The sequence below is a fragment of the Ambystoma mexicanum genome, chromosome 10 (assembly GCF_040938575.1).
Source record: "Ambystoma mexicanum isolate Mex_15411 chromosome 10, UKY_AmexF1_1, whole genome shotgun sequence".
Taxonomy (NCBI): domain Eukaryota; kingdom Metazoa; phylum Chordata; class Amphibia; order Caudata; family Ambystomatidae; genus Ambystoma; species Ambystoma mexicanum.
The window spans coordinates 965,451,639-965,472,296 of record NC_090932.1 but is presented as its reverse complement, the minus strand read 5'-3'; positions in this window follow the sequence as shown (position 1 = coordinate 965,472,296).

The window sequence follows — 20,658 nt, the reverse complement described above, 5'->3', positions numbered from 1 at the left end:
TATTCTGTGCAGGAGTCTTAATAGTATCTTTTTTTTTCTCTTCTTCTTTTCCCCTTTCCCTTTTCCATTGACTTGTAATACCTACATGTTGTTTCATTGTGTATGATGACGATATGCCAAGACTACAACTTTTAAATAATAAAAAAAGAAGAGAGTGATCCGGCAATCACTGAATGCACTAAATATTCTTACATTCCAATGGACCATGCCCTTCAAGAACACAGCTGTCCTGTAAAGAAGTCCAGTAGCACCCAGATGCATACTGGTTGGTATAGCCAAAAGATTAAAGATGCTCCACTGTGGATTGTCTTGAAAGAGCATTCTTCTGTAGATCTAAACGTTTACCCCTCTATTTACAAGCAAAATCTGAGGTCAGATTTAACAGGGAGAAAGGGAACCCCAAGAACACATGAAGACACTGTAAGAGCATATATATATATATAAGTCTTTTTCAACTACTAACCATATATTATCTATGGTGCTGCTTCGCTATATCAGGGTTGCAGTCATGCTAAGCCAGCATAGCTAACGTGGGTCAGTAGCACTCTTTAATATAACAGAACAGTGTAACAGTGTTGTAGGGATAGGTATGACGTACTTTCACCGCCTGCATTTTCATCCCATGGCATTTTAATGTGCATATTACAACGAATATGCTCATCAAATTTTTTAGAGGGGTGGGAAAGGGCAAATAAGGGTTTGGGCAGGTATGCAATAGCCAAAAATAAGTGTGGGAGGTGGGCTTGGTGGGGGGGAACCCCCCCAAAAAATGAGCATTTTCATTGGAATGTACACGTTAAAATGACAGGGGATGAAGTTGCAGGCGACGAAATGACATGGACCCTTAGGGATATGTACGGCCTCACATACTGGATATATTCACCATGTGCTAAATACACCCTCACATGCCTATTTGCTGTCATGTTTTACACAATGCAGACTCTTATACCTAGGTACTGGCATCTTCAGCCAGGGTAGCCCCTATATGCCAGGTAATAATATTCAATGTACATATCTAGAAAAGTGGTAAACCTCCCAATAGATGCTCAAAAAATGGAAGCACACAGGCCAACAGAACCAGCAGAAGGGGGTGAGGAGAACAGGCCATAGTGAAGGGAAGGGATAAGCAAGTGTTGTGAGCACAAGGGTTTCCTCAATTTTTTTAAGGGGGCTGTGGTATGTGAGGAGAGATACAGCAGAAAAAAACGTACATATACCACTAGCTACCCACCTCTAACACACCGAAAGGTGGCTACTTGTCAGAAATGTACCTCACAGTAGGAATTTCATAGGATTATATCTCCCACCATAGACAAAGAAATGTGTTTAGCATATTTTAATTATTATATCAAACAACATGGTAAAACAACATAAAAAACCTATTTCCAGCGTTCGTTATTTGTAGAAACACAAATGGGCGGAAGAAGCAGACACCAAAACATTTGCAATGTACAATTAGCGTGATGTTAGTAATGGTGTATTTTGATCGCATTTTCAATTATACAACAACATGGTATAATAGCGTCAACATTTGAATATGTTTCTAGGGAGAAGGACAACACTGTTGCAGTTTAAAGCTCATCAGTAAAGTCCAACGCCCCGTCTTCAGGACGCGATAGGTTAAAGAAACACGTTACACTGGCAACATGGCGCCTATGTGTCAGTGTAGTGACCTTAAAAGTGATTTCTTTTGGTGTGATGGGCAAAGCGATTGCATGAATCAATTTAATTGAGGCGGCAGACCAGTCCGTCTTAAGAATTCAAGCACTTTATGTGTAAGGCAGGGATTTTTGTTTCAAGTCCTGCAGAGAAATGTCAGTGGTGTACCGAGTTTCTATGGTATTCCGGACACTACATGTCCTATAATGCATCATGGAATTTGGCCATAATGATCCCCAAAGCTGTCTTGCATTGTTATATATTGGGTTAGATAGTGAAGGGAAGACAAGTCCAGAAATTCTAACAGGCGTCATAGAACTCCAACAAAAAAACATAACACTGGTCAAGAAGACCTCTCTAATAGGGAAAATTAGTCATTTCTTCCATGATCCTTGGGATCATTAATGCAGGGACGTCATTTGGAGGTCGCCATGGGTCGCACCTGCAACCTGTGAGGTCTCCCTTGCTACCCCTGTGGTCTTTCTTGCTACCCCTAAAAAAAGTTATTTGCATTTTTCTTTTACTAAATTACACATTTTAAGCTTCTGGGCTGTGGCCAGCACCATGTGGCTCTTTGTTTCTGGAGTGGCTGGCTTTCTTGTTTAGGCCTCTTAAAAAAAAAAAAAAAAACAGGGGGTTCCACAAGTGTAACACTTTGAGCAGTAACCCTAAATAAGAAAGAATAGGAATAACAAATAAGTTGCCTTTCTGGAATCCTATACAATCATTACTAGAGTCATGAAAGGTTTTTTTCAGGCACACTTCAGGGGGTGAGTAACTGATTTAGTCTGTTCATCTCAAATTCACAATGCAGACACAAACTTCCAAAAAGCATTTATAGTAGAATAAGCTTCCATTTCAGACTATGGGCCTCATCACGACTTTGGCGGTAACCCTTAAATCCAGCGGTCGCGCTATTACCGCTGGATTTAAGGGACTGCCAAATCAGGACTTGGGCAGATTTCGCCCAGCTCTTGGCTGGGGGGAAATCTGCCGAAAATTTGCGCTATTACCGCCGGCGGGAAATCCGCCGGCGGTAAGAGCGCAAATTTTCCCCATTGAGCCCAATGGGGAATGGGGCATTCCCGAATGGGCTCAATGGGGAATGGGGGTTAACATTACCGCTGAACTCGTGATCCGGCTCTATTAGCGCCGTGGAGTTCGGCGGTAGGGCTAATACTGCCGGCAGTAATACCTCTGGCATTACCGCCAAAGTCGTGATCAGGCCCTATGTATTTTGCTTTTTGCAAATTGCAGTAATAGTATGTTTTGTTCTGCCGTTGTCTCTGTTACGAGCAGCACAAGACATTCCATCTCAGTGTCCTCGGTCACTTTGCAAAATCCTTGTGCCTAAACGCTTGTGTACAATGTAGTAATGTTTAACCATAGCAGATAAAGTGGCCCTTGATTTCATTCTGCCACAATTAATGCTTTGTTGTAATGTGTCTATCTTTCCAACTCCATGGGATGCTGCTCAGGATATTTGTTTGCATGTATGAGGTAACGAGTTCCCAGAGTACGGGATGCCGTGTGAGTGTGCTGCTTTGCCTGCGCTACTCACATTTTTTAATACACATTTATGAACCCTCCAAATGGTATGTATTTTGCCAACCTCTGAAGCCTGTAAAGTAGATCCGTGCAGGCTTGACATGTAACTAACTTTGCACCAGATCTGCAGATGAACTGGCCTTTTGTTAAATCTCAGTTACCAGTTTAATGGTATCCACTATAGAGTGTAATTTGCTTTCTGACTTTGAGAACATTCAGACATGTAATTGCTCATTTTACTATAGCCGTTAAGATAGCTCTAACCGGTAAGATAGCTCAGTGGGTTGAGCACTTGCAGCGGTGATGTGTGTGTGTGCAGGTTTGAATCCCGGCAAAGGCAACTCAGTCTTTCATCAATCCGAGGTTGATAAATGAGTACCAACACACGTTGGGTGATAGTGTATGTATATTTGTTATATATAAAGCGCTTAAGCGTAAATACTAAACAATAACGCATCATTATCGTTGGGCCTTGGACGCCTACTGCATTCACAGTAATTTGGTAACAAAGGCCTATACACACTGATATTAATGATACATATGGTGATCCATTCTTTTATGAAATGTATATCACATTACAGTGATTTCGTAACCATACTTTCCTTAGTGTACTTAGGGACAATGCTATGTGATGCCACTTCCAGTTTTGGCAAGGGATTAAAGATTGTGTTCCATCACTTCCTGTGATGTCACTTTGGGGTGGGGTCAAATTACACCAGTTCCTGTGACGTCATCAGAGTTCAAGGATCTTGGGATGTCACTTCCGCTACCCTTGGCATTTTGGTGAAATGACGTCCCTACATTACTGGCGAGATTGGAAAATTCTTGAGAAAAGAGCCATGTAAAGAAAAGCTCAGAGATCACGCCCACTGACTTCAACAGTAGGCGATAATTATTGCCTGGGTTTTCCCACAAAATTTGCCAAGCTCCTCCAACAGTTGAAAGCAACCCAAATGACCAATCCATGCAACAATCTATCTCTAAGTATCGAAAACATATCAGCCTAGGCCTGGACAGAAGAGCAAATAGTCCAAACCTAAAATGGAAAACCTAGATTTCCCAAAAGAATGAAATAAAAGTGGGAAACAAAGGAAGAAATACTGGCTGCGGACAGACAAAGAAGATATGAAAAAGCTAGAGTTGAAGGCCTTGCCCTTGAGCGGGTAGCATTCTATGACTACCTAGGGACCAGGTTTCACGAGAACGGTTCCTGGACCACTCAGGTCACAAAAGCATGCACCAATCTGGAAAAGTTCAGTGGCGGTGTTAGTTTTTTAACAAACATGGTAGCAGAGCCATGTCCCTGCAGTAAATGTGTACAGGAAGCAAGAGGTTATGTCAGCTTCCTATTTTGCAGAAATGTGGGGTAATGCCAATGTGTAGGAGCATGATAAAGTTGAAAATACATTTTTGAAGAGTATGAGTATGTTGGCGCTCGAATCTCCTAATGCTCTTATACACATGGAAGTAGATCTGGCCCAATAGTATTGAGCTCCAAATGAAACATGTGATATATTGTCTGAGACTATGGTGTACCCCTAGTGTAAACTTATATTCTGAAGCTTTGGTGCACCTGATTGACTCAAATGGGGCAAGGGCCTGCTGTGGGTTAGGCATTTGAGGAAAATGTTGATAGAACTCAACGAAAGAGCATTGTGGTCAAATACTGTGAACATCAACAAAGCTGCTACCCTTAGAGTAGAGAAAGCAACAGTAGACCACAGCAGGACAAAGATGATACCATTATGTTAAGAATTGGAGTTGGGCCGAAACTATCTTGATTGTAAATTTGATTTTGGTTTTGAGGGGTACTTGGACTATCTTGAACCACCATATGCATGTGCCCTATATTTTGATTTTCTTTTGGGGACCTTGGGATTGCCCTCTGTCACAAAAAATGGCCCAGGGAATGAACTGCCCACTGTCCACTGTTGGTAGAGAGGTGGTCTTTTCCACCCCTCTTACCATTCCCCGCATGGACGGATCTCACTTATGCCAGAGGTGGGAGACGTTAACCCTCTCTCCTACGCATAGTCTGCATTAATCACCCTCTAATTACTTACAAGGAAAACACGTAACCAATGCCTTATTGAAGGTCAGAGACTCAAGTTTTGTGACGCACCAGATGCCATCTTTCGCTAGGCCCGAAAATGATCTCTAGAAACCTGTCTCTCCCCTGCCCAGCGTCTCGCACATACAGTACAGGCCACCCCTGCCTCCTGCCAGCTCCGCACAAGTGCTGTTCTCACGGAAGTCCAGCCATTCATTGTTGCAATAGTTAGTATCACCCAGGGGGAAGATGAGCTCACTGCACTGTGTGAGACCGGAGCAGACCCCAGCCTAAGAACCCATCCATCTCCATTAACCTGCCCGTGTCCCCTCGACCCCCACCCAACAAGCCACAGTCCACCAGGCCCGTGCCCCTTTGTTGTTTAATCCAGATACACATCAGACTCCTCGCAGTGACCAGATGAGGAGCCTCAATCCCAGACACCAATAAATTCTCCCTAAACATAACACATGTCTACTCATATCATGAGGCATCAGGTAGATCAAAACCCTCAAGGCGAGCACCTGGGTCAGGGGCACTGGGTTTATGGGTATCTGGGTGCAGAGGGTAGAATGCATACATAACTTGTCAGTGAACTCTGAGAAGCACCCCCATTCATGTCGAAGTTTTATGCTTGGCATTTGTCTCATGCCCTCATATCCTGTTATTGTAGATTATACAGCTAGCAATGTAGCACTTTACCAACATGAGCTTCACCTCACGGAGATGAGCCCAGCAGACCCACGTGCTGCGGGATCAACACCAAAGCAACAGCCAATCCAGTGTGGTCACCTCCTATGGATGTATAATGTATCATTATGCCTTACCAATTGTATTGCAGAGCTGTGTACCTATAGTATGGCGTCATTAGTGACGCGGTTTTCTCTTATAATATGCTGCCCATGTAATGTTTGGCAGAGCACTCTCCGGGCAGCAGAGTTCTCTGCATGCACAACCTATCTTATATAAACTTTGTTCCACTTGCAATCCATCTCCTGGTCTTATTCCCTAGCGGGTGTGTCCATTATCTGAGTTTTTGGATATCGAGTTGGGGAGTGGGAGCCTTCACCACTTTGCTCCTCAAGTATAGAAACCATGCGCCACTTTGTATTCTTCTGCACAGGGCTTTGCATTGAAATCTCAGTGCCTAAAGTGGCAGAAGTTAGGTCTACCACAGAAGCCTTGCTCTGCTTGGCTGATACGAAGGATGCATGTGTTGTCAGTAATGTGGCAAAATATATTCACCGGGCCTGGCTGTTGAGACTCAGATGCTAGTGTTGGTTATGAACAATAAGGGAGTGCATCTCCCAAAGTCTGTTAAGGTGAGGGACAAGATGCTGTAAATTGGGGCTTTTGTATCATGTATCCAAATGCATGGATGTGAGGTTTCTCGCCCTGTTTTGTTGGTTCCTCTTTGTTTGTCTTATATTCTGTGATAGCTACTATTCCTTAAAGTAGCATATGTCTATTCAATGCATCTAAATGCAGGGCTGTGAGTTTCTCTCCCTGTTCTTTGGTTTCCCCCATTGTCTAGCTTGCATCCCTGAACTGTTATCATTTTTAAAACCAGTGTACGTTATTTGAATGCACTCACTAAAGGAATTCTTTTGAAATGGTTTTGATATTTTTATCTAATAACATTTTATAACTTGCATGTGGAATTTTATAATTGAAATGTTATGTATGGTGATTATGTATTGTGACGAAATCTTAATGGCTTTTACCCCAAAAAATATTTATATGATGATGCCGAAGATATGAAATCCAAAATAAATACATAATACCTCTTACACCAGTGATATCACAATATCCATAAGTAACTGAAATATTGATTTAAGACGAAAGAGAGAAATACAGCAAAGCAAATACGATGTATATCATGGGTTGGGGTTGGACAAGTTAGAGGACCTTCACCATCCGGTCCAGTTTAACAAGTGGTACTCTGACATGAGCGCCACTGGGAGACAGGCCACAAATGGTAGTGTGTTATGTGTGTTCACTGACACCTCATGCGTCAGGGATGCCTACGGTTTTGGTGCCACAAGACTCCCCCCTAGAAGAAGCCCAATGTCTCATTCATCATGCACTATGTAGAAACAGGAGCACCTTCTAGGCACACACAGTAAAACTACAACTGCTTCCTCCTGATGAGAAGATATGGAAAAAGAAACCTGAAGGTGCGGCATGCTTTAAGGAGCCGTTCCTAGCAATAAAAGGGGCAATACTTACTGACAATAAATGGTAAGGTACAACAGTAATGTGTAAGGCAGAAGCGCTACATGGCCTATTGGATGAAAGGCTGCAATGGATGGAAGACATGTGCGCCCAGATATGGTCCCAACACATCACAGAGCTAACATGGATCACAGCCCTTGAAAAACCAATCAAGATCCAGCATGAAGAAAAATACAAACTTTGTTTCCACAGGGAAGGAAGAGTAGCCATGGGTTCGAACATACGCTGCACCAGGACCCTTGTCATCCCTGACATGTGAATAGGAACTGCTGCTTTGATGGACCATTACAGGGTGTGTTGCAAACAGGCATACTTGCACCTCCGATCATCATGGAGGGGCTACTGTGCTCTGGCAACACTGCACTCAGCACTGCTGGTGGTTCCGGAGAAGCACATCAAGGGGGAAGGGGTGCTCAACAAATGTCAACTGGCACCCAAACCCACAGCTGAAGAGTCCCCATCTATGACACACTATCGGAAGACAAGCTGCAAGATCAAGTTTCGCGCAAAAAGAGTGCATCCAATTACCTCTCAAAAGACTCTTCTGACTTCTTGGCAGAGATCCACAATCAGTACAAACTTTTCAACTCAGCAGAGACATTCTTTGCATCAATGATCCCCAGCATCCAAGCATGAGCAAACACCAAGTGGCTCCAGATAATACGTTGGGAGCTGATCCACCTGGCCAATGACAATGAGGAGGGATTTAACGTCATCAAGGTAGAACTAAGAGCACTCAGACTAATGACAATGCAAAATAGGTATGTGCTCGACCTGCTCACAGCTATGGAATGCCTGTTGCACTTTCATACCTTCTTCAGATGCTGATAATGGGACATTTTCACAAGTAATTGCTGCAGTACATGAACTTGGAACAATGGAAATGCAGCCCTCAACATTCCCAGACGAGAGCATATCTCAATTGCTAGGAAAGCCTGCAAATGGCTCTCCATACGCCAGAAAATTTACCTAAAAACCATCTGCCTCATGTACAAATCCCTGAATCACCTAGCACCACCATATCTAGCTAACAAATTCACCTTGAAACCTGCTACCAGAACCACCAGATCCTCCAACACTCTGTGCTTGACAGTGCCCAGATTCCACCTAAAAAGAGTTGGTAGGGCCAGCTTCACAGTACTTGCCTCCCAACTTTGGAACACCCTACCTCTCAACATCAAATCGATCGAGTCCTTCCAGATCTTCAGAAGGCAGGTCATCAGCTGGCTCCTGAACAAAGAGTAGCTCCCTAACACCTGACCACCAACTGGCTCATGTACTGTATATGACTGTATATTGTAACTGTATATTGCTACCTGTATATTACCCTAACATTTAAACTGTAAATTGTATTCCTTATACTATATACACATGTACTATAAGTATGTATGTACGAAGTATGCAACACTAAGATACTTCTCAACTATGTAACCGTCCTCTTAAGCGCCCGTGTACCCCTGGGTTTTATGAGCGCTATACAAATAAAATAAACAAACAAACAAACAAACAAAATGAATAAAGAAGACAGTATCCAGCCCAGTGACTGGTTCAGCATGGTGTTCGACTGGGTATCATCATGCCTTAGGACTGCAATGAAGCTACTGGTCCCCATCATCGTTTTCCTTTTGCTGATCTTCTTTGTGTGTCAGTTAGGAGTTTGATGCTGCGCAGAAGTGATTCCTAGTAGTGCGATGATGATGGTGACTATAAGCAACCAAACTAGTAATGGGAAGATGCCTCATGATACTAGGGAAGCACAAGTACAAACTGCAGAGAGTGATGAGCACAAGTATCGCATGGTGGCGATATATAATACAGGGGACGTAGTGGATAATTTACATCATACAACCATCAAACAACCTCAAGATCTTGACAAGTACAAAGAGGTGTGTGTCGACCTAAACAGGGACGGGGATTGTATTTACATGACATGCACTCCTGAAGAATATGCATGATGTGGGGAAAGTTTAAGAAATGTGTGCTGAGCATGGATGCCAAAAAAAGGTACTCCCACCTGGGACGAAGCAGTAAAAAGGGCAGAGGAACGTAGACGCACTGGGGGAGGGTAGTCATTACTTTAAGAGTAACGAAAGGGGGGAATGATGGGAGTGAGGTGGTCTTTTCCACCCCTCCTACCAGTCCCCACATGGATGGATCTCGCTTATGCCAGATGGGGGAGACGTCTCCACTCTCTCCTATGTGTGGTCTGTATTATTCACACTCTAATTACTAACAAGGGAAACACGTAACTAAGCCTTACTGAAGCTCAGAGACTACATTTTTGTGACACAGCAGACGTCATATTTCACTAGGCCCGAAAATGATCTAGAAACCTGTCTCTCCCCTGCCCAGCACCTCGCACAAACAGCCCAGACCCCCCCCCCGCCTCCTGCCAGCTCCACACAAGTGCTGTTCTCACGGAAGTCCAGCCATTCATTGTTGCAATAGTTAGTATCACCCAGGGGGAAGATGAGCTCACTGCACTGTGTGAGACCGGAGCAGACCCCAGCGTAAGAACCCATCCATCCCCATTAACCTGCCCATGTCCCCTCGACCCCCACCCAACAAGCCACAGTCCACCATGCCCTTGCCCCTTTGTTGTTTAATCCAGATACACATCAGACTCCTCGCAGTGACCAGATGAGGAGCCTCAATCCCAGACACCAATAAATTCTCCCTAAACATAACACATGTCTACTCATATCATGAGGCATCAGGTAGATCAAAACCCTCAAGGCGAGCACCTGGGTCAGGGGCACTGGGTTTATGGGTATCTGGGTGCAGAGGGTAGAATGCATACATAACTTGTCAGTGAACTCTGAGAAGCACCCCCATTCATGTTGAAGTTTTATGCTTGGCATTTGTCTCATGCCCTCATATCCTGTTATTGTAGATTATACAGCTAGCAATGTAGCACTTTACCAACATGAGCTTCACCTCACGGAGATGAGCCCAGCAGACCCACGTATTGCGGGATCAACACCAAAGCAACAGCCAATCAGTCGTCAGGCTTGCTGGCCAGACAATTCACCACTGCACTGTACAATCTGATGAAAAATAACAAACAACTAAAAGTGAAATGGCCCATTTTGGTACTGCAAGATCCAGGGAAAACATTTATATTCATTCTTTGAGTTTAAAGCTGCACACCTTTTAACGTTTTCAGAAACACTGTAAGAAGAAAATATCCTAGCTTGGTTTTGTGTGTGTGTTGAGTTTTATGAAAGGCAAATGCCATTCGTCCTGTGCAATTTGGGTGGTTATGCAAAGCCAATTTAATGAAATGTGCATATATCACCTAAATATGCTAATTTCTGGTGGCGTCACATCCCATTCAGTTTGTTGACGAGTCTCCCCACTTTAATTTTTAGGACTTGACCCCTCATTTTAGAGTGGAGTTGGACTTGTTAAGCCCAGAGCCACACCCACCAAAGCACACTGCTTGCTGTAATAGCAGTCAGATGATGACGTAGTCTGCACCGTTTAAGCCTCTCAGTAAAGGCAAGGCCACTGGCCAAAAATCAAACCAAGTGAGCACCAGTGAAGAGCCATCAACAAGATATGCATGTGCAGTAATGAGTCCCGCACAATTTGCAGTCACATCACAGTGCAGATCTGCCCTATCTAGCTAAGTCCCGAATTTGGCCATCTTGATTTTGTGGTAACAACGCCAACTGGGCTGAGCTAAACAACAACTCATAATACATTCTGATTTGTGTTGTAATGGCTGGGTGATTGTAGCGGTATGTATGTGCTAAGTGATGGATTGTATTTCGGCATATCCACACAGTGAAAAAACGATGCACTCAAAGGAAAAACAGCACTTGCAGTTGCATCAACGAGTTCTTGAGATAAGGAAACACGTGTTGATGCATGTTTGTACCCAAACAGGGACTTAAAAGGGACAATTAACAGACTGATCAGTGCTTTCTAACTGTGCTCGAATCAAACACAAAGAATAGTTATAGGACCATAATATATACATGTATGTGAGTGTTTATAACTGCATATTGTGTGAATGTGAACCACTTGCCAATAATTGCAGCAGGGCAAGAAAGAAAGTTCCAATTCTCCCTTACCCATCCAAAACGTCTTCCTAATCTTGTACCAGCTGTTCTTACCCCCCTTTCCTATATTCATTTACCCATTCAAAACGTCGTCCTAATCTTGTACCAACTGTTCCTACCTCCCCCTTTCCCATACTCCTTTACCCATCCAAAACGTCTTCCTAATCTTGTGCCAGGTGATCCTACCTTCCCCTTTCCCATACTCCCTTAGCCATCCAAAACGTATTCCTAATCTTGTACCTGGTGTTCCTAACTTCTTCTTTCCCATACTCCCTGACCCATCGAAAATGTCTTCTTAATCGTGTACCAGGTGTTCCTACCGCCCCCATCCAAAACGTCTTCCTAATCTTGTACCAGGTGTTCCTACCTCCCCCTGTCCCATACTCCCTTACCCATCCAAAACGTCTTCCTAATCTTGTACTTGGTGTTCTTACCTCCCCCGTTTCCCATACTCCCTTACCTATCCAAAACGTCTGCCTAATCTTTTACCAGGTGTTCCTACCTCCCCCATCAAAAACGTCTTCCTAATCTTGTACCAGGGGATCCTACCTCCCCCTTTCCCATACTCCTTTACCCATCCAAAGCGTCTTCTTAATATTGTACCAGGTGTTCCTACCTCCCCTTTTCCTATACTCCCTTACCCATCCAAAACGTCTTCCTAATCTTGTACCAGGTCTTCCTACCTCCCCCTTTCCTTTGCTCTCTTACCCATCCAAAATGTCTGCCTAATCTTTTACCATGCGTTCCTACCTCCCCCATTGCAATATTCCCTTACCCATCCAAAACGTCCTCCTAATCATGTACTTGGTGATCCCACCTCCCCCTTTCCCAAACTCCCTTATCTATCCAAAACGTCTGTCTAATCTTCTACCAGGTGTTCCCACCTCCCCCTTTCTCATACTCCCTTACCCATTCAAAACGTCTTCCTAATCTTGTACCAGGTGTTCCCACCTCCCCCTTTCTCATACTGCCTTACCCATTCAAAACGTCTTCCTAATCTTGTACCAGGTGTTCCTACCTCCCCGCTTTCCCATACTCCCTTACCTATTGAAAACGTCTGCCTAATCTTGTACCAGGTGTTTCTACCTCCCCCATCCAAAACATTTTACTAATCCTGTACCAGGGGATCCTACCTCCCCCTTTCCCATGCTCCTTTACCCATCCAAAGCGTCTTCTTAATACTGTACCTGGTGTTCCTACGTCCCGTTTTCCTATACTCCCTTACCCATCCAAAACGTCTTCCTAATCTTGTACCAGGTGTTCCTACCTCCCCCTTTCCCATGCTCTCTTACCCATCCAAAACGTCTGCCTAAACTTGTACCATGTGTACCTACCTCCCCCATCCCAAACGTCTTCCTAATCCTGTACCAGGTGTAACTACCCCCCTGTGCCATACTCCTTTACCCATCCAAAACGTCCTCCTAATCTTGTACCTGGTGATCCCACCTCCCCCTTTCCCATGCTCCTTTACCCATCCAAAGCGTCTTCTTAATACTGTACCTGGTGTTCGTACCTCCCGTTTTCCCATACTCCCTTACCTATCCAAAACGTCTTCCTAATATTGTACCAGGTGTTCCTACCTCCCCCCTTTCCCAAACTCCCTTACCTATACAAATGTCTGCCTAATGTTATACCAGGTGTTCCTACCTCCCCCATCCAAAACGACTTCCTAATCGTGTACCAGGGGATCCTACCTCCCCCTTTCCCATACTCCTTTTCCCATCCAAAGCGTCTTCCTAATCTTGTACCATGTGTTCCTACCTCCCACTTTCCCATACAACCGTACCCATCCAAACCGTCTTGCTAATCTTGTACCAGGTGTTCCTAACTCCACCTTTCCCTTGCCTATACAAAACGTATTCCTGATTTTGTACCAGGTGATCCTACCTCCCCCTTTTCCAAACTCCCTCTGTACCCCTCTGTACCCATCCAAGGTGTTTTCATAAGCTTTTACAGGTGTTCCTACCGTTCTCTACATAACCATCAATGCGCTCTAGCCCTCTTACCACCTATAGACTAACAAACCAATCAATGTATGTAATTCTGAGTGGCAAGTGCACATTATAAGGGGTAATTGGCACTGGTACTTATAGCATCTGCAAAGAACTTGACTAAACCTACAGTACATGGCTGTCATATAGCCCAAGTGCACCAAAAAAACCAGCACAAATCTCCCCCCAAAAGCATGTCGACCTATCAGCATAAATATGACGTGTAAACATTTTTTTCACTGGATAGGACAGAGGTAGTGCAACTGCATACAGTCAAAAATGACATTTAATGTATGAGGCACGCATGAAGTATTTGCTCTAATGCCAAACTAAATATGCAGCATGTTTATTCTAGAAACAAACGTTTCTCCATTTAATTCCTATAGATATCATAAGTCCAGAGCTCCCAAGGTGCTCCACTGGAGGAGCAGGTAGCTCCATACATTCAGTTATGAATTAAGCACCTTGGATGCCCAGAATGCAAAGCAAGAAACATGACTGAGTGGGCTAATCCTTCGAACATGTAACAATTTGAGAACTCTGCACATGAATAAATATAGCATTAAGCCACATGTGTGTCCATCGTGATGTGATAGTAAAGAATTGTGCAGTGAGTTTGGTGACATAGGAAAGGAAGTGATAATGGTGAATAAGTGCCAGTCTCACTTCCTTACCTAAGTCACCAAAATGCAAAATACAAGTTGTCGTGACTTTTTGAAACAGAAAAATTATGAACGCAATTGAAGTCTTCTGTATTATGTGAATCTTGTGTACAGCGCCAACTTCGTAAGAATCTCCAACCCCTCTGCAAAGTCTCGGCAGGGGCTTTGAGCCCGGCCCCATTGGGTTCGTACAACTGGCTGCAAAGGTTTCATGTGTGGCAAAAATGGCTGTGAATACAAAATATTGCTGCAAAAAAGCTGCAGTTTTGCTACCACAATCATGTAAAGGATGCAGGGGACACCCCCGAAACCCCCGCTCCCCGTAAATGGTATAGTGGGGTACACCTTTACCGGGTCAAACCATGGCATTTTTTACGTGATTTTTTTTACTGGTGACATTTTTGCCACAATTTTATTACCTGATACCGCTGCAAGTACGCAACAACTTCAAAGAAGTAAGCTCCAGCGCGGTAGCCACACCTTCCTGGTGCTCACAAACCCCCCTCATGAATAAATACTCTCTGAAAGTAAGCATCTAAGGCCCTAAGTGTTTACATCATTTTAGTGCACTTTGTGAAAAAGAGCACATTTTAGCTTCATCAGTAAAGTTATTTTTAAAGAACTAAATTCCCTTCCACATGTGCAATCCCACACGCACACACACACACACACACACACACCACTATGAATGCTTCTCTACCTAGACGCACTAGCTTAGAAAAGGAACGTTTTCAAATCCATTGCCTCATGGCTCTGTCATGAGGTAATGGATTAATGACCCTGTGCCGCGTGGCAGCCCTGAGCATGCCGGAGTCAGCCCTGAAAGCTTTGCTGCTGCAGAACAGCCTGCTTTGCTTAATGGCCACTCTGTCGATACCACACTTTACTAGTGAATCTCCCCAACGCTCCAACGCACTGCATGCCCTTACACTTTCCCCACCGCCTGGGCAAGAGTAATAAGGAATTATTTCTCCAAGGTGTAAAGAAGTCCATAAATAGCTGAGAGGTTGTAGAATATAGCTCCAATATGCAGAAAATAGCCCAATTTGGCAACCCTGATTACTTAGTGCAAATGTGTAGTTTCTTCCAAGTACAGAGTGGGGGAGCCAGAGGGAATTTTATAAACAAAGTCACAGGATTATTCCTCTATGAAGGCGTGCCTGATGCTGTCATGGAAGGATCAGGCAAAACAAATTAGTTGAATGCAAAGGAATGAAACAGCAAACTGAACTATGTTGCATCCTTATCATGAACCCAAAACACGTTGCACGTTGCATTTTTGCTAAATGGATATTACTACAGCGAGATGATTGTGTTGAGAGGCACTAGCTAATCTCCCCCACCTGCTCCTGCCCTCTGCGCTATAACCAGGCTTCCCGAAGGGCCGATTGACAATTGACCATTCATTTGTTGCCACTTGAGAAACAGGCAAATATGCCAAATGCAAAGCCATGCAGTAAGTTACAGATCTGCTTTCTAAATCTAACGCAGGCTTTGATCTTGTCAATCGTCTAAAGTTGTGGTGAAAACTGAAGAAGCTGGATGTGCCTGAAGGACAAAAGTGGATAATCGAAAAACACTATATACAAAACCATGGAAAGTGTTGGAGTCGGTAAAGGGCCCACTGATATCTGAATGCAAAGACGTGTAAGCTAAGGTTGTATCCTTCAACCATTGCTCCCCTCTCCACAGCTCTCCGATATATACCTGCTCAAACCAGCATATAACAGTTCCCCTCCAAAGACCACTGGCATGGACGTTAGGGCCCTCCTGTTTCCAAAGAAACAGTAATCTTAAGTGGCACCAAGATTGGCATGGTTACAACAATCAAAATATCCAAACAGTATCTTCAGAACAAAAAACTATCTTTACACCTATGTCTCTGATTCTGTGTTGGTGAATTGTTGAAATTAGGAGGAAGGGAAAATAGGAGACCCTTCAAAAGAGCTCAATTTTACAAGAAGAAAATCTCATCATACAATTGTCTCACCTAGTAGACTGTGGCTTATTTGAATGTGGTTCCATGTTGTAAGTCAATTGTTAACTGTGTGTGTCCACTAGACATAATATAACATGCACCAAATACCAACACAATCATAGCAAATGGAAACAGAAGAATACATTTCATTGTCGGGACCCACATTTAGATCCCAGCCCCACCAAAATGAATCCCATCATGGAATGAACACTAGCACGTCGGGAATGCACATGGGTGGGCATAGGTGTGAGGTGGAATCATGTGGGTAGTGGTGACTGGTGGGAGACATGTGGATGGAATGTATAAGAACATACATATTTAGGTGAAAGGACCCTCTTGCTATGCAGATGTGTCATGTACAATACATTTCATGTGGATGGAATACAGAACATGAACTAACAATGTATCAGCAGTAGATCTCAATCCTCACAGGCTGTGTTCGAAACACAGAACAACAAGGCCTCTTCTCCTGCTTGACCATCACATCACAACCCCCAGGCAAGGCCGGGAACACACACGTGCACACACATACAAATATATGAAGTAACAACTTTGTACAATAAGACAAGAATGTGAACAGTCAAATGGGAGTTGGGCTGTTGACGATTGTGAAGGTCATTCCCATGTGAGCCAGGGCAGAGGTCCTCAGCTGCCAAAACATGACCTGAGATTTAGGATACCAGCGCCCCCAGGATAGTGGGCATGTCATATGAATCACCAGATGCCCAGGGATAAAGATCATAAATCCATCATGAATCATACGGATCAATGGGACATGCAGGAACCCCAGGACAGGACTACCCCTTGGGAGGAGTACCAGACAAAGTGGGCTACAGAGAACAAGGTATGTCATTTGTACCAGGGAGAGCAAAGGACGATGCCCACATCAACATGAATGCAGTTGGGAGGCCTTATGTGAGAGCCAGTGTGTTTGGGATGAGAACACAGTCTCCTACTTTGCAAGGACCAGGCTGAACCCGAAGTAATCAACTGATCTCATGTTGATGACCATGTGCACATCACGTGGTTAAAACCCAAGATAACATGCATTATTTGAAAGCCCAACCAATCAATTCACAGTTACACAAGGTGAAGAGGTTGTTACCCATGTGTAAATAAGCTGGATGTTAAGATGAGACAGCCAATGTGAGAATGGACATTATGTGGATATAAGCATGTCAATAGGTGGTACACAATGAGGGTAGTGGATGGACACTGTACATGAAATGCGTCACACATGATGACTGACATAGGGGGTCATTCCGAGTAGGGCGGTAAGGGGTTACCGGCACCGGTAAGGATGCTGGTGCGGGTAACCCCCTACCGCCCTATTCCGAGGTCCGTTAGCGGGTCCCACCACGAACGGCTGGTCTGACCAGCCGTTCTTAGCGGGACCTGTTAAGGGACCTTGGAGCTAATAACGGGCCCGCAATTTGCGGGCCTGTTATTAGCGCCTTCCCCATTCCCATTGAGCCCTATGGGGGCTCGAATGGGAATGGGGAATGGTATTTGGCATGGGGACTTACCGGGTCCGCATATGTCTGAATGTCCCGGTAAGTCCCCATTCTGCCTACCCGGACCCGAGTTTGTAGGCAGCCATGGTGCTATTAGCTGCTTTCTAACAGGGGGCGTGGCTAATCGCCATTTGAAGAGGTCACGTCTTGGGTGAGCTCTGCGCGATGTGCCCACGATAAGCTGCTTTTCATGCACTACAGAAGCCCTAGACACCTGTAAGCCACCATACCCGTCGCAGAAGACATCAGGAAGCCCCAGACAGAGTTTTGTGACCGAGAGTGCCACGGAGGAATCAATACACCTCGTGAAGCGGCAGCGCGAAGCCGCACCCAAGATGGCGGCTCCCAGGCATTAGCCCACGTATCATTGCGCATGCCGAAACTGTGCTGCGGCCCCAGTCCGCTACCTGCCTAGCGGACCGGAGGCCCACGAGTCCAGAACGAGGGAGCGCACTGCCCCGTTCTCGGAGCTGAAAAGGCACGTCCATAGACCCGGACCGGCGGAAGACCCCTGGTGGAAGAGGCAACATCCGAAGAGCGCGAAGTGGCGGAGGTGCGCGGGCCCGCAGGGTCGCCGCCAGAGAACCAACTCCGGAGGGGGGCGGACAAACGCCAGAGATGCAGTGGCAAGTGAGAAACAGAAGAGGCGAGCGGTGGAGGTGAGATCCCCACCCGACCCCCCTCTACATCTTGGCAGCACCGAAGTCGAGCGCAGCACAAACGAGCACAGACAGCCGAGCAGCCCGCCCCGGACACTAGTAAGCGGTGTCCTATTGAACAGACCCCCCAGCCCCTGGAACCTAACGCAGGCCCAGCAAGGCCGCCGCAACCTGGCTGGGATGTCCACGAAAGGAGCGAGGGCCAAACAGTGCCAAACCACAATGGACACCTACACTGCTGGAGGGCCCACAGGACCTGAAACCACAAATAAGACATTGTCATGATGCCCACTCCCGGGGAGCCGGTTCAAGCCCTGCGTCCCCGAAAGCGGACATCCAGTCCCCAAGGAAGGACCCAGCAACCCCATATAGGGGCCCTTTGGACAGTGTCCTGGCGCCTATGGCGCCAGGCTCATAAAAGACATCAGTCCTGGCGCCATAGGCGCCAGGCTCATTATGGGAGTGCTTGGGTGCACTTACCTGATGCAGACCATGCTGCAGGATCCCGGCCTCCTTGAGGCCTGAAAGGAACTACTTTACCTGTGGGACTAATTTACCATCCGGGCGTGGTCGGGGAAGGATACATACCTGATTGGAGGAAGGATACATACCTGGAACTTCTTCCAAGGCTATTTAAACCCCACCCAAACAGCCACACGTGCTTCGCGTTGTTCTGCATCTAGCAGCTGGACGCTCACCGTGTCTGCTCCTGCATCCTGACTTCTGCCACGCCTGCCAGCATCCTGGATCACCTGCAAAGGAAGAGAAGAAGAGAACAGAAGAAGGAAAAGTCCTTACCTGCTAAAATCCGCATCCCGGAGACATCTCGCCGACAATCCTGAAAAGGAAGACTTTTATTTAAAAGCTCATCACGTCGATCGCTGCAGCGCCGCATTCCACTCACCTTTACAGAGCGCCACCATGTTCAGCAGCGATCATCCGGATTCGCAGTCACGCCCCAGTGCCTAGGGAGAAAAAGACCAGAACAAAAGGTGAGAGAGAGAAGGGAATAAGGAAAGCTAAATCTCCATGTTAAGACTTACCTGTTGATTAATTCCCTCTTCATTTCGGGTCCGCGCCGCATCCTGGCTTTTCCGGACCCCGGCCCCTAAGGGGAAAAAGAGACATCAGCGTTAATGAGCGAATGAAAAGACATTACCAAAAAACGCCCATTAAAGACTTACCTGATTTCTACAAGGATTTCACCTCTCATCTCGGGTCGGTGCCTGTTCCCCGGCATTCCGTACCCCGGCCCCTATGGGGAAAAAGACACTAGCATTAGTACATTAGTTCTCACCAATCCGAAAATCCAGTGAAGTAACTGGATACCAACGCGCCCCTGCATCAGAAGCAGGATGGAGAGCTCGTCCTTCCAGACCCTAAGGTGAGATGCTACGAGGAATCACAGAAGGGTTTCGAGGAGGGTGAGAGGGGAAAGTGGGAGGCCGATTGCATTACCCCGCAGACAGTTAATCCCCTATTTTCGCCTACAGAAGGATACTTCTGCGAGCCAGACAAGCCAGATTTGGGGGCCCGGTCCAGTCCGTCTTCCGAACCCTGCGCATCACCTTAGAAGAGGTCACAGCAGCGCGAACCAGGCCAGCGCCTCCGTGGGAGTCAGGTGAGCGTTACAGACATCACTCGAAGTGCTGCCGGATCCCTCTGAGGGGGCAACTGAAGCAAGCAACACTCAGATCTTGGAAGCCATCAAAATGTTCCAAAGAACAATGGAAAATCAAATCGATGCAGTGGCCATAGATCTAGGCCTATTACGACAAGATGTTCGCTGCCTAGCCAGCAGGACCGAAACATTGGAAGTCCAGGTGCGAGAAAACACTGAAGCTAAAACACAGCTCCTAAAAGATGTGGACGTGCTGCAGTAGAGGGTGAAGAACCTGGAGGACAGGGCTGAGGAAGCGAAGGGCGGGCACGCTGAAATAATATCTGACTTTTGGGCTTGCCAGAGGAAATCGAAGGATCAGACCCACGAACTACGTAGAGACCCTTTTACTACAGGAGATAAGAGCTGGAAAACTCTCGCAAAGCTTCACAATCGAAAGAGCCCATTGATCCCTCATGAAAAAACCTCCCCCTGGAACTCCGCCTAGACCGATGATAGCAAAAGTGCTTAATTACAGGGACCGTGAGACCATCCTGGCCTTTTCCAGATCGGGGGGCCAGATACAGAGAGACTCTGCAAAAATAGGTATCTACCCGGACTACACATTCCAGGTCCAGATGAATAGAGCACAATTCATATACACAAAAGCCAGATTGAAAAAGGCCGGACTGCGA